We start from the raw sequence: 13,100 nt of genomic DNA on the forward strand, positions 1-13,100 counted from the left end.
GTAATACAGTCAGGATTGTTGGGTTTTTGTACCTTGTCCATCGTCTGCGGGCCCCGGAGAGTAGGTGCCCCCTTCACTACACCTGAAGACGAGGACAGATCTGGCCATCGAAACGTTGCCTTTTTTATAACATTAGATAATTGACAAGGTCCAAAAACTCACCCATGCAATCTGAAGTAATTTTCATGAAATCTAAAAAGTTCGAGTCGGACAACAAAAACTGGCACTTTGGTTGAAGACCTACATGCATGTTCTGCGCTATAGGAAGTAGGTGGGGGATCCTCATGTTGTTTGGTCGCCATGGTTGACAGTAGCTGGGAATCCTCGGCCGATCGTGGGTAACCGCGACGGAAATTTTGTCGTAACGTCGTGGCTCATCCTGACCGGCGTCAGGAACCCCGTCCCGCAAAGGTCGTTGACTCCAGACAGGTCTGGCCATTGTACCCGTTTGCAAAAGGCGAGGATCAAATTCAGAAGAACGCACCAAATTTTTTTATCTATGCTTACAGTTTCTTACCTCGTATACTAAGCACGTAAACGGCAAGTGACATTGTAAAGTATGCCTGCGTCATGAGTTCTAGCGACTCGTTTGGAGATTAACATTTGGTCCTCTGTCAAATTCTACACGGTTTGCCACAGTTTTATCGTGTAGCATTACAGTTATTTTCCCTGCATACCTGATGTGTAGACCGAGACATTTTTGAATGGTACTTTCACACACTTGTATGTATGCTTTCCTTCCGTGAGTATGTTTGTTGTTCCATACTCCAGCATCTCATTTTTATGTGATGCGTCTATCCATTCTCCTGATTTCCTGTTTTCCGTTGTAGATTATGCTTTTCGTAATAAGACTTGGAACGGGAATCACCTGTACTTGTGATTTGAGTAGAAGATACATTCCTACGTGCTGAAGGCGGAGTTACCGTCACAAAAATAGTCGGGTTAGAATGTCCTGTTATTACTTTTGTAAGTGCCAGTTGATAGATCGCTGTGCCTGCAGCTAGAACAGGGAGTCCCACGTAAGTCGGAACGCATCCACTAGCATGCAACGGCTGTCTTGCGCCGCGACTGTCACATTTCCCGTCAGTTCCCTCGCTGCTGCTGTGGCCTTCTGTTCTGGCGAATCCCATGTTAAGTGGGACACCCTGCAGTCTGTCATATCAGTAGCCTGGGTCTTGAATCAGTTGAATGCTCAAATCTGTTTTGCGTGAGCGCACAATCATATAACATGCCGACTCACTAAACATACAGCATTACAAAGAAACGTATAAAATGTCTGTAGTTTATTGCTGTGTTAATTGACTGCAGTGTCAGTAGTACATGTAGACGAGTTACCAAATTAAATTTACTGTACAATTCTCAGTCCTCATACGTGTAATATGGAATCGGTATGTACGTAGTTTTTGCTGGAATGTTGCGTTGTGATGAATATTTACAGTTGAAGTTCACTGTTCTCCAACAGTGGCGAAATTGATGATTAAAATATATATCGCAGTGTCAGTTTCTGTTCTTGGTAAACATTCTGAGTAGGTAGCCCTTTTCATTTATTTGTTTACAGTGTACTACGCGTAGACATTACCCAGTTATGGATTAGGACAGTGGTATTCAACCTCTTTTGTTCGCGTACCCCCAGATAGCCACGGTGGTCTAGCGGTTAGAACGCTGGCCTTGTAATCCTGGGGTCTCGGGTTCGATTCCCGGCGGTGCCCGAATTTATAACTACTTTTGGGCAAGGCCGTGGTCTAGGCAACACGGAGTTTTCCTCCGGGGGCTTCCCCGGTTTCTCCGTGGCATCCCAACAATTACTTCATTCACACACAGAAGAAGGCAATGGCAAACCACTTCTGCATCATCTGCCAAGAACGTACATGAACAGGTCCCAGTCCGAGAAAAGGATGGAAGGATCCTGTTCATATGGACCTGTCGTCAGACAGAACACTAAATAAATAAATAAAATACCCCCAGGTATAATTTCTCTTCAACTTTTGTACCCCCAAAGTTGTTGGTGTATAATTCAAGTCATACATAGTATATAATCTACATCTAAAATAAAGTAAATTACTGATTATTCAGTGTTTATCATAAAATAATATATATTTTTTAAATTTCACGTACCCCTTAAGATGTCTTCGTGTACCCCAGGTTGAACACCACTGGTTTAGGAAACTGAAGAAGTGAAGTTTAGTTTTTTATGCTATGTGATGAAAAGAAATTAAACCACCTCATTACATGTTTTATCTTTTAGTTCTTGAAACGTAAAGCACAAATAATACTCTTGTTTTACTTTTGGAATAGATTTACTTGTAATTTGTATCGTCTGCAGTCACTCGAAGTTTGGCTATTGACTGAGCAGCGTGCAGGAAATGTTTAACGTCTTCCCCTGTGCGACCTGAGTGGATTTTTAAGGACTGTCTTTCCGTGTGATGAAATATAGTTACTTGATTATCAGAAAACATGTCTTGTTAATGTCAGTATTTGGAAGTACCCATCGCTGTGATCAACCGTTTAGTTTAATGAATGACGTTAAATCAAGAACTGCTATGCGTCTGTATTGACAGACAAGCCAGTGACAGCAACCGAAGTTAACTTCATACTGAAAGATCACGTAAGCAAAAACAGCGTCAAATCTCTAAATAATGCCTGATCTTACTAAAGAATAATTGTTTAGAAAAATCTGAACCTATCTGCAATAATAGAAGTAGGCTGTTTTTAACGAACTTGCATAGTCTTTCAATAAATCGTTGTATTTATAAACTAACTCCCCGCGGGCCGATAAGAAAGAGTTAATGTATTCCCAGGTCTGGGAAAAGTTGACAACCCCTGATGTAGAGAATCATACTGAATTCTGTCCAGCTGTGTGTTCACAACGGTTCTGCTAGTGTCTTCAATCTGGTCAGGGGCTTAAGAACGGAGTGTACGACAAGCTCCTTTACGTGTACGGATCCAGACTAAAGGAATGCTGATGCACAGGTGTGGGGGCGAACTAGCTCGGTATGAAGTGACCTAGGGATCACACGTGGGCTAGAAGGGAGTTGCTAGGTGCCTGTGTTCGTGTTTTACACTCGAAATCCTCTCTGACATAACACCGTTATCAGTTACAGTCTGTTGTTTCACTGTGTTTCAGAGATGCTGGGAGGCATTCAGTGGAGGATATGTAATCGTACGTTCAATTTTCCTACTTCTGAAATCACACTGTAAGACTTCATTCTGAGTTTCCTAGTTCTGTTCGTTACCTTCATTCTGCCATTTAAAAACCGCTTGCTGTTCGCTGTGTGATTCGGTCTGTTTGGGATCCCTTGCTCTCTGACGAACATTTGATATTGAAACAGGAGCATTTGACTGCTCTTCATGTCGTGCTTTGTCATAAGTATCTTTAGTGTCCATTTCTCAGCGTTTCTGTTTGCAGGATTCGTACACGTTGAAGCCCACATACATACATACATAGATAAATGGACTAAATCCATGGAACAGAGTCCTTTTTTATAAGATAGTTGTGTGCTCAGCTAGTCAAGAAATTCTTCGCTTTTTATGATACCCTGAGCTCCATTATCATGTTCACTAGAGCCCGTCACTGGTCTAGATCATCAGCCAGATGGATCCACTCCACACCCCAAATCATTTTTGTATCTGTTTTGATGTTTTCCTTCCACCTACGTCTAGGTCTTCCAGTCAGAATTTTGTACGCATTTCTCAACTCTCCCGTGTGCGCTACATGTCTCACCCATCTCATCCTTGATTTCATCACCCCAATAATACAGTATTTGGCGAAGAATACGAATTATGCAGTTTTCCCCAGCCTATCATTTCATCCGTCTTAGGATAAAGTGTTTTCTTAAGCATCCTATAGCAGACCGGAAGACGGTAGACTGAGCTGTGTGATACCAAGCATTCTTTGAATTTGGTCTCTCGTGAATACAATTTTGATGTGTTCACGCCTTTACCAAATATTCATAGATATCCTACATCACCTATCTGTAAAAGAAGTGTGTTACCATTGGATTAGTGTGGTAAATACATGATTATCAATGACTGAGCACTTCCAGCCAGGTGGGGGTGGCAGGGACGAGGGTGGCGGTCCGTCTGGACGTACACGAAAAGGAATCTAATGTATCGTGCGTGTGCAGTTTTATATGAGGAGAAAGTAGTTCTACGTGACGGTTGGTGCAGTGTCCGCAACTTGACTCCTAGCCAGGATGACGGGTGGTTGGAAGGGGATGATCGCGAGGCGATAACACACGAGGAGAGATAAACTCAATCCTTCTTTGTATGCCATCCGATGTGAAATTATTACGTTCAGGGTGTAGAAGTAGCGCGCGCGAGTTAAGGTGTGTGCCTGCATTTCTTGTTTTGTAGTTCTTTTGGTTCACAAAATACAGTGTAGTGTTAAGGACAGTGCGTAAAAATACCACAGATCATGTCGAAATTAAAAGGGGGAAAATATGTTTTCAGTTAACACTGAACATTTTCAGACGGACTTTTCGCCGTCTTTCTACCACTTTCCATCTTCCCTTTCCTCTTTCATTGACGTAGCTGAAGTGCGTAGTTTCGTTGCGGGGATTGTATGTGGTAATTTGCATTAAATGTTGAAAATCTCAGCTCCCGATGATCCACGGTGGTTATGTTTAGTGTCAGACTGCCTAGAACACATGGCGAAGTGTTTGCAGAAAAATTGTGGTGGACCTGTTATTACATTCGTCCAATTTTGAGTGTGTCCTGTTAACTCACACTTTATTTATTAGGTGAAGTGAAAATCGTTGCAGGTGCATTAGAGAAATTGAACATGGCGTCAGCTCATAGTACGTGGCGCTCGTGTTAATGTGATGAGCGCTACAACTCTCACTCCATAATCCTCGTAACCACTTCATCAGTCCATCGACCGGAAGGTGGCTTCGATCACGCGATTCGAATCCCGATTCTTTCCATCAGGGTGTCTAAAGGCTGAACTACGGCCAGGAGAACTGTGGACCGTCTTTCAAGCACTGTAGCTTCTTATTTGGATAAACTTACGAAGGAAGGTTGATGGTACTGTTTCCTTTGCACTTTTGCTTTAGCTTCAGGGCATCATGTCTGCCCTTTTTTCTGTCACGTTTTCATACCATGCGAGATTTCAGGTTCTCTCGGAGGCGAATCCGAAGATGTCTGTCTTCAGGGTTGTGTAGTCGTGTAGTATAATATGTTGGTAAACATCTACCATACTACACGGCGCAACAACCAAGAAGACAGAAATCTTCATACTCACCGCTGTGATAACCTCAAATCATACATAATTGAAGTTCACCGACGTTTTAGAGAAGCTTGCTGCCTCCATCATCAGGGTCATGATGTTTCAGTACATGGGATATCAGGAGCCGGGTGTAATATCTGTGATGGCTTCAGTAATATTGTAGGCCTACATACTTCTACCTAGCGATGACTGGATCGTATATTTTTCTTACAAATCAGCATTAGTGCGAATACATTCTACTGGTTCAAAAGCTGGTCATTGTTATGTTTGAAAAACTTTTCCGCTGAAATCGTGTGTCTCGATACGCTCCAAATTTTTCATCGTAAGTTTCTTGTTTCGGTTACTTTCGTATTTCTGTGCAGGAGTGAAAGAATTGCAAGTAAATTTGTCGCGTTTTATTGTATATGTTTCCACTCGTTCCTCTTTCTTTCTTTCTCTCTGTCGCTGGATTGTGGATTCCCTCCTTTCACTTATCTCTCGGCCTTCCTTTTGCCCTCCTTGGTGGTAAACACTTCTGCACTTGTCTCGGACATCAGTTGTCCGCCGTTTATGCGACATGACCATGTCTTATAATTGTTTCATTTTCATGTAATCCAAAATAGAAGTTTGTAAACCCAATTTTCTCTGAATACGTCGTTTGATATTCTTCATAATCGTGTCCAAAGTTCCATTTGAACTGGCAATGAATTTCCGTTATTAAAATGTTATACTTTGGAGACATATATGACACTGGCCTGCAAATATTTTGTGTCTGGATATATTCCACCAGAATAAAATTTTATATATATGATATGAAATAATTATACGTGTAGAAAATTATACATATGCACTGTTCTCACTCTGTTTTCAAGGAGCTTATTAAAACTTTGTAGTTGCTTATTTTTTGGGTGCTGAGTGTCCTTAAGTACTCTCCCCTTTTTGAGACTGGGGATGCGACCCCCATTTTCGTCCCTGTACGTGAGTCTGATTGATGCAGTCTCTCTTTCTTCTTCGCTTGTGAGCTGCTGGGTCTCCCCCATCCCGTATAAATGACTTCCATTGTTTCGCCGTGGGAAAAAAAAATCGCAAACGTCGGTTGTGAATGGACTTTGTGGAAGAAATAGTTTGTCTTTCACATTTGGAACTGTTTTGTCCTGCCCCATACAGTAGTGTGTCGCCTTTACATTAGTCAAAAGTTCAGGGTGCAGTCTCGCATGTGGGCAATGGAACTACGTTCTTATGCAGACTGTAAACCCGTGTTTCTCGAAGGGACTTTGAGTTATGAGCCGTGAAACTGTATGGATCGCGATGCAGTTGCATTCTTAGGTAATACAGAACGTTTTATATAAAACACGGCCCTAAATACTGCACGAACATCCTTAATATAAGTGTTTTATCGTTCGATGAACAATTGTCACAGAGAAACATTTCCCGTGCCCGAAAATATTGTTACCAGTTGGTGTATTGTCGACTTATATGGCACCTCTGTTACAGGCCACGCACTGTTAATTGCTTCACAAACAGTAGCAAAAGATTGCGATGCAAGTTAACTTTCGAGAATGAACACACGTTCTGCTCGTGAATATACCTTGTTCGTACCTACAGAGGTTTTGCGCAATTGGCGTGAGCAGCGGCCTAACAATAAGGGAGACCTTGATTCACGTCGCGGGAGAGGTTGGCAGAGTCTGTTACACGGGGTTGATACTGCTTCTGATATTTTTGTGCCGTAGTACGTTGTTAGGGTGCGATTTGAATGGTTCATTCTGCATTAAGAGCACGCTGTCCTTATTTATAAGTAGGTAAATATTAATAGGGCGACAAAACAAAGGCTGATGAGATGAATTGGCATGCGAGAACGATGTAAAATACGTACACAATTTTAATCGGTAAACCTGAAGGCAATTACCTTTTGGGAGCCTTTGATAAATACCAGAATTAATTTGAAGAAATAGCGTTTAAGAATGTGGAATGAATTTATCTGACTCAAGAGTTTAATGACAATTTCCTGTAAATAAGTCTATGAACCTTCGGGTTCACTAAGAGGCATGATGAATTTATTAGCGATCTGAATGACGTTTTATCAAGGAAGATCCTGGTACGTGGAGTTATATAACTTGGAGCCTTGTTGTATTGTTACGCACTTTCGTACTTTTCTGTGCTAGCCTTTGAATAATGGTTGAATTTGCATGAAACGTTTTGCCAGGATTGTGTCATTGGCGAATGTTTCACAGGTCGTACTTCCTGATTCCCTACAAAAAATGTTGACACTTCGGCTGTGCAAACTTCGTACTTGGGAGCGTCAGTTTGGAATGCCTTTCTTTATATAAATCTCTAGACGCAGTATGCGAAACTTATGTTCGAGCATCCATAAGGCTTGTGAGAAAAACGCTGTGCTTTAATTAGCATACAACGGCTTTGTGTTAGGGAATTAGGAGCTCATTTCAACAGACCTTGAGAATTTTGAGGATTTCTAATTTTCACCACAAAAAGCACGAGAGGACGAAACTGCAATTCCTAATCTTATAGATATGCTCTTGGTTTCCATAATTCAAGAAGCAAAGGGTGTGTTTTGAGGTTTTCACAGCGGTGAGTATGAAGATTTCTGTCTTCTGGGTTGTTGCGCCGTGTAATCTGGTCGATGTTAACCAACGTTTCAGAGGTCATACTGCCTCCGTCATCAGGGCGATTCATTCAGAAATCTTCTAAAGGGTATGTTGCTCACAATCACTTCGAGGCCTGCGATTTTCATAGTTCATTGTCCATATTGTTTGCATCACGCATTGAAATACTCTGAATAATCTGAATAAGAAATGTAAATTGAATGTGTGTCTGATTTTAAGTTTGTATTCTCTCGAATGATGCCCACATTCGTACACACAATCGATCGTCTTTAGTCCCGTCCGCTTATATTATTACTTTTTAATTTTCTTTTGAATCGACAGCCAATGAGGAGACGCAGAAGTTGCGGTTGGTGGAGTGTGCTGGAGGGGTGGGATTGAAACCGTCAAGTTGGGGTGATTAATACTACCTTACCATGCAATCAGATTGGGCCCAACCAGGAGCTAGTGTAGGGGTAGCAAAACTATTTATGTAACATGCCGTAAATGAGCCGCGTGCCAGCGAGGGGCAAGTCGAATTTGTAAGAGACAAAAGAGAATTAGCAGAAAACTTTCAAAATTCTGTTATTTAGTCACTACCTTTGTGTAAAAGAGCTAAGAAACCCATCCGGAGAGTAATATAATCTTCGTGTTTCTTTTTAGACTACGAATATAAAGAACTGGGCTTACTGAAAGGCATGTCATATAACGAAGCAATGGAATGTTTAAAGAAAGAGCTGAAGAAACGTTGGGAAAGGAAATAAGAGGATTGAATGAGTGGAAAGGATAAGCTAGTATGCTACTGAGCTCAGAAATCAGAGTCGCGATTGTTCTAGTCGATACAGTCGTTTGAAATGTTCGAATCCTTTTTTGTGCTGCATGCGTAGAAATAAAACCAGAGATGGCTACAGCAGCTTGAAGTTTGCGCGTGCTGTGCAGTTGGTCACATTGTTTTGGCAGTGGAATGGCGGACAAAAACAGATTCTCCCAAACGTACGCTGTAATCCAAAGCAACATTTACGACCTGAAATTATCGGGATGAAATGAAAGGAAATTTTCCAGATAGTTGTGACTGGAGGATCCCCCCCCAACCACAAATTTTTTTGATACGGTACGGCTGTAATTGGTTCAAGTCCGACAGGATGCCAATCGATATCGACTTCCGTGTTCATACCCAAGACATCGTTGTAGTGATAACATATTCATATCGACTGCTGAAGCTGTTTCGGTATTTTTAAATTCCGTAGGTAGCAAATTAGATTATTTATTACAAACAATGTATATTGCTTCCATGTTTTATTGCTGTGGATGCAAATTACCGTTTTACGTTGTACTTCTGTCTTTTACCCTTAAAGGCGATGGCTGCCTTCTAGGTTGGTAGACAGTTACTGCCGTTTCAGAGGCTATTGTTGCTTCCGTCATCAGGGTGATGAGTAAGCCCTCGCATAGCCTGCTCATCGCCCAGATGATAGTGGCGGCAAGCAACTCTGAAACAGTGGTAAACGTCACCAGACTACGCCGCGCAACAACCCAGAAGATAGCCGTATCAGTTTTATTCCTCATCACTCACACACCATTCGATTCTGTGAAGCAGCTTATTGACAGAGGGTCGTTAAATAAACCGAGATAACACGCGTACAGACAACGACACAATGTTATAGGCTACTGAGTCTGTATAGTGAATGTTGATGAGTCAGGAAGTAGGAATCTCCGGCAGAGCTGGAAGAACCAGCCCCAGATAGAATTCCACACTGTTTCTGGTATTCTTGAACCTTCTTCCACTCGGTGGGAGGTCTGCACAGCTGAACAGCTTTGCTTCATGTGTTATGGGAATGTTGAGCGGGTGTTATTGGGCCTTGAAGTGTACTTTATGAAAATTGCAGATTTTTAGTTTCATTCCTTGAAACGCAGGCATTGATTAACACATAGTGTAGGGCCCTTGTATAATTTTGTCAATCGCCTCTTAGAAACCAAATAAAACATTTCACCATTGTAGACATCCAGTTTTTTAATGCTGTTTAAGGAAATATTCCGTGTACAGAGTGAGAACGACACAAAACACACATATACAAAATTCAGAGTTTTGGTCGTTAAAGCAGCTGGTACATTTACTTACAACTCTGATTTAAAGGGTTAAAATAGCCCAATTTCATCGTACATTGCCATGTGTTCTTTAGATGTGAACTGCATGTGCTGTGAATTTAATTTAATCGACCGAGAAACGTTGGGCTTTAAAGGGGCGTGTGAATTTGAACGAGCGATGTTTTTCGGTTGCATTGCTACGCTCGTATTCTCTTAATCTCACTTCAGACTTAACGCTGTTCCAGTAATACAGACCCACAATTTCTGTCAGTTTGTCCTCGTGCTCAACGCAGTGGACACGACTGGAACATCAGATAGTGCAATTAAAACAGCGTTTTTCTTTATCGTGGCCACGGCACAGAAGTAATTCATAGTATCTGAATAACTTGTGTCAAGTCGGGGACAGACTCGTAAAATAATTCTTTTAAAATTGTTTGAAGAACATTTTAACACGGCAGTATTAAGGAATACGGCAAAGTACTAAGTTGTTATGAACGCAAAGTTTGCGCCACTCCCTGCAAACGTTTCAGTCAGAGCAAATTATCACAGAATTCGTCTTCACAGAAATATTAAAATTGACTTTTAGAACTGAATACAACTGACTATTGGTTACTTTGTGTGGAATGTCTTTTAATTTTTTGGGAGAACAAATTTCGGTTAAACGCTCAGAACAAAGGAACGTACTAGAGGTAAAATATCAAGGGAAATGTAGCAACTGTTATAATTCAGTTGTAAGATTTGAGGTTTTCACAGCTGTGAGTATGAAGATTTCTTTCTTCTGTGTTGTTGCGCTGTGTAGTCTGGTCGATGTTTACCAACGTTTCACAGGTCATACTGCCTCCGTCATCAGGGCGATGAGTATGAAGATTTCTGTCTTCTGGGTTGTTGCGCTGTGTAGTCTGGTCGATGTTTACCAACGTTTCAGAGGTCATACTGCCTCCGTCATCAGAGTATGAAGATTTCCGTCTTCTGGGTTGTTGCGCTGTGTAGTCTGGTCGATGTTAACCAACGCCCAGATGACGGAGGCAGTATGACCTCTGAAACGTTGGTTAACATCGACCAGACTACAAAGCGCAACGACCCAGAAGACAGAAATCTTCAACTAATTCAGTTGATTACTCTGGGGAGGGTGTTATATGTTTCCCTACTGTCGCGGTCCTTGGAGATCAGTAGGCCAAATTTTTCTCCAATCGATTTATTTGACTAATTTCTGCTTTGTATAATATTAATTCACAAGTTCCAAAAAATGTGATGAACTAGCTGTCTGGATTTTCGCAGCTTTTTCGGAATATCTCTGACAAAGAAGACCTTTTTTTCTTCTGGCACCTTGTATGAAAAATATTTGTAGAAAACTTACTTGAAAGTTAGTACTAAATAAATTTGCTAGTAGGTGAGATGCTTGTAATAATATGGATCCGAAACACGTTTAAGGTATAAAATAGCTGGCTGAGATGGTGCCGAATGGTATCATTGAATGCGTAAGTTATTAGTCGGATAGATGGTTATATCGCACTAAAATATACATTTTGTAATTTAGTTAAATGGGTAGATATGAACTGGAAATGTATACTGTTTATGCTAATATATAATTTTATACTAGCTTGAGTGTATAAAAGAATTTTAAGCATATTACACGTAGACAGAAACGTTCTTCCAGCACTGGCTTGTCTGGAAACTAGGTAATTAAGGTTGAAAATACGCGGCTTTAAAGCGTCAGTGTCACGTACTGTGTAAGTGTTATAGGTATGCGAGTCGATGAATGTCGATGGTTACAGAAATACACTTTTAATTAAATTACGTCTAAGCCTGATACACACTGAAAAATATGCGGCGAAACTTGTTCTGTAATCGGTAGTTTTAGTACATATTTGTTAATCATTTACTCGTGCGTCTTCGATACAACGTAATGCGAATAAAAATTATAGGCCTGTACTGAGCGTTGCAGCGTAGTGGTCAATGCTATTGCTTCGTTTGGAGAAGGTTCGAGATTTGAATCCCGATACCGAGATCCAGAATGTGTTGACAGGTGATTCGTGACGTCAGTCATCGCGGTAAAATGCTGTAATAGTCCCTGTCCTTAACAATTCATTATTTGTTTATGTTCCGGCGCTAATACAGATAGGGGAGTAAATGGTTCAGTGAATGTATGACAGTCAACTGTAATTACGTATGAAGATTTCTGTCTTCTGGGTTGTTGCGCTGTGTAGTCTGGTCGATGTTTACCAACGTTTCAGAGGTCATACTGCCTCCGTCATCAGGGCGATGAGTATGAAGATTTCTGTCTTCTGGGTTGTTGCGCTGTGTAGTCTGGTCGATGTTAACCAATGTTTCAGAGGTCATACTGCCTCCGTCATCAGGGCGATGAGCATGAAGATTTTTGTCTTCTGGGTTGTTGCGCCGTGTAGTCTGGTCGATGTTTACCAACGTTTCAGAGGTCATACTGCCTCCGTCATCAGGGCAGAATCACCCTGATGACGGAGGCAGTATGACCTCTGAAACGTTGGTAAACATCGACCAGACTGCACAGCGCAACAACCCAGAAGACAGAAATCTTTATACTCACCGCTGTGAAAACCTCAAATCTTACATGTAATTACGTACTTTTACAAATATTTATATATGATTTAATTTTGAACGAATTACTGCCACAATGAATCAGCTGTTGCCTGCCACAATGAATCAGCTGTTTTCACAAACTTGTAAATAATTACATTTCAGCTGATTTCATAATACCAGAAGTTATATTACACTGCATGATCGGTGACCTAAGTACTTTGTCCTATACACTTCTTGCTTTGTCCGAGTTTATTGAGGGTTTTAATGTGAAGTTCACGCAGTGAGTTTTAACCCTTTCACTTTGCTGTCCCCCCTCCCCAAGCGCCAGGATTTTACAACATATTTAAATTAAAAAAAACAAAACAAATGTCTTACTACATTCTCGTTCAAGTAGCTATTTGCGTTTCTGCATGGTGTTCCACACTGATCTTAGCGAAGAAATCTTATTTCCTGCGCGCTACGAATGTCATGGCCAGTTAATTGAAAATATGACAATTCTTGCTCTCTAGGGCGATGTATTTGTGTCAAGGTATTAATGCCATCTGTTGACGAAGACTTCGAATTTGTGAAGATATCAGGTTCTCACGGCGACAAATATGAACTCGGCTGTCTTCGGGGATGTTGCACTGTGCAGTACCGTAGATATTGGCCGACATTTCAGA

At 41.2% G+C, this 13,100-nt stretch overlaps 1 protein-coding gene across 16 annotated transcripts in view; it reads left to right on the forward strand.

Annotated features, from left to right (window-relative positions):
• The window catches only part of LOC110840060 (Calcium-independent receptor for alpha-latrotoxin), a 450,850-nt gene that overhangs the window by 325,232 nt on the left and 112,518 nt on the right, over positions 1-13,100 (forward strand). The window lies entirely within an intron of this gene.

This window comes from Zootermopsis nevadensis, unplaced genomic scaffold (genome assembly GCF_977971745.1).
Source record: "Zootermopsis nevadensis isolate Lab colony 2312 unplaced genomic scaffold, Znev_1.0 Znev_ptg000025l, whole genome shotgun sequence".
Taxonomy (NCBI): domain Eukaryota; kingdom Metazoa; phylum Arthropoda; class Insecta; order Blattodea; family Termopsidae; genus Zootermopsis; species Zootermopsis nevadensis.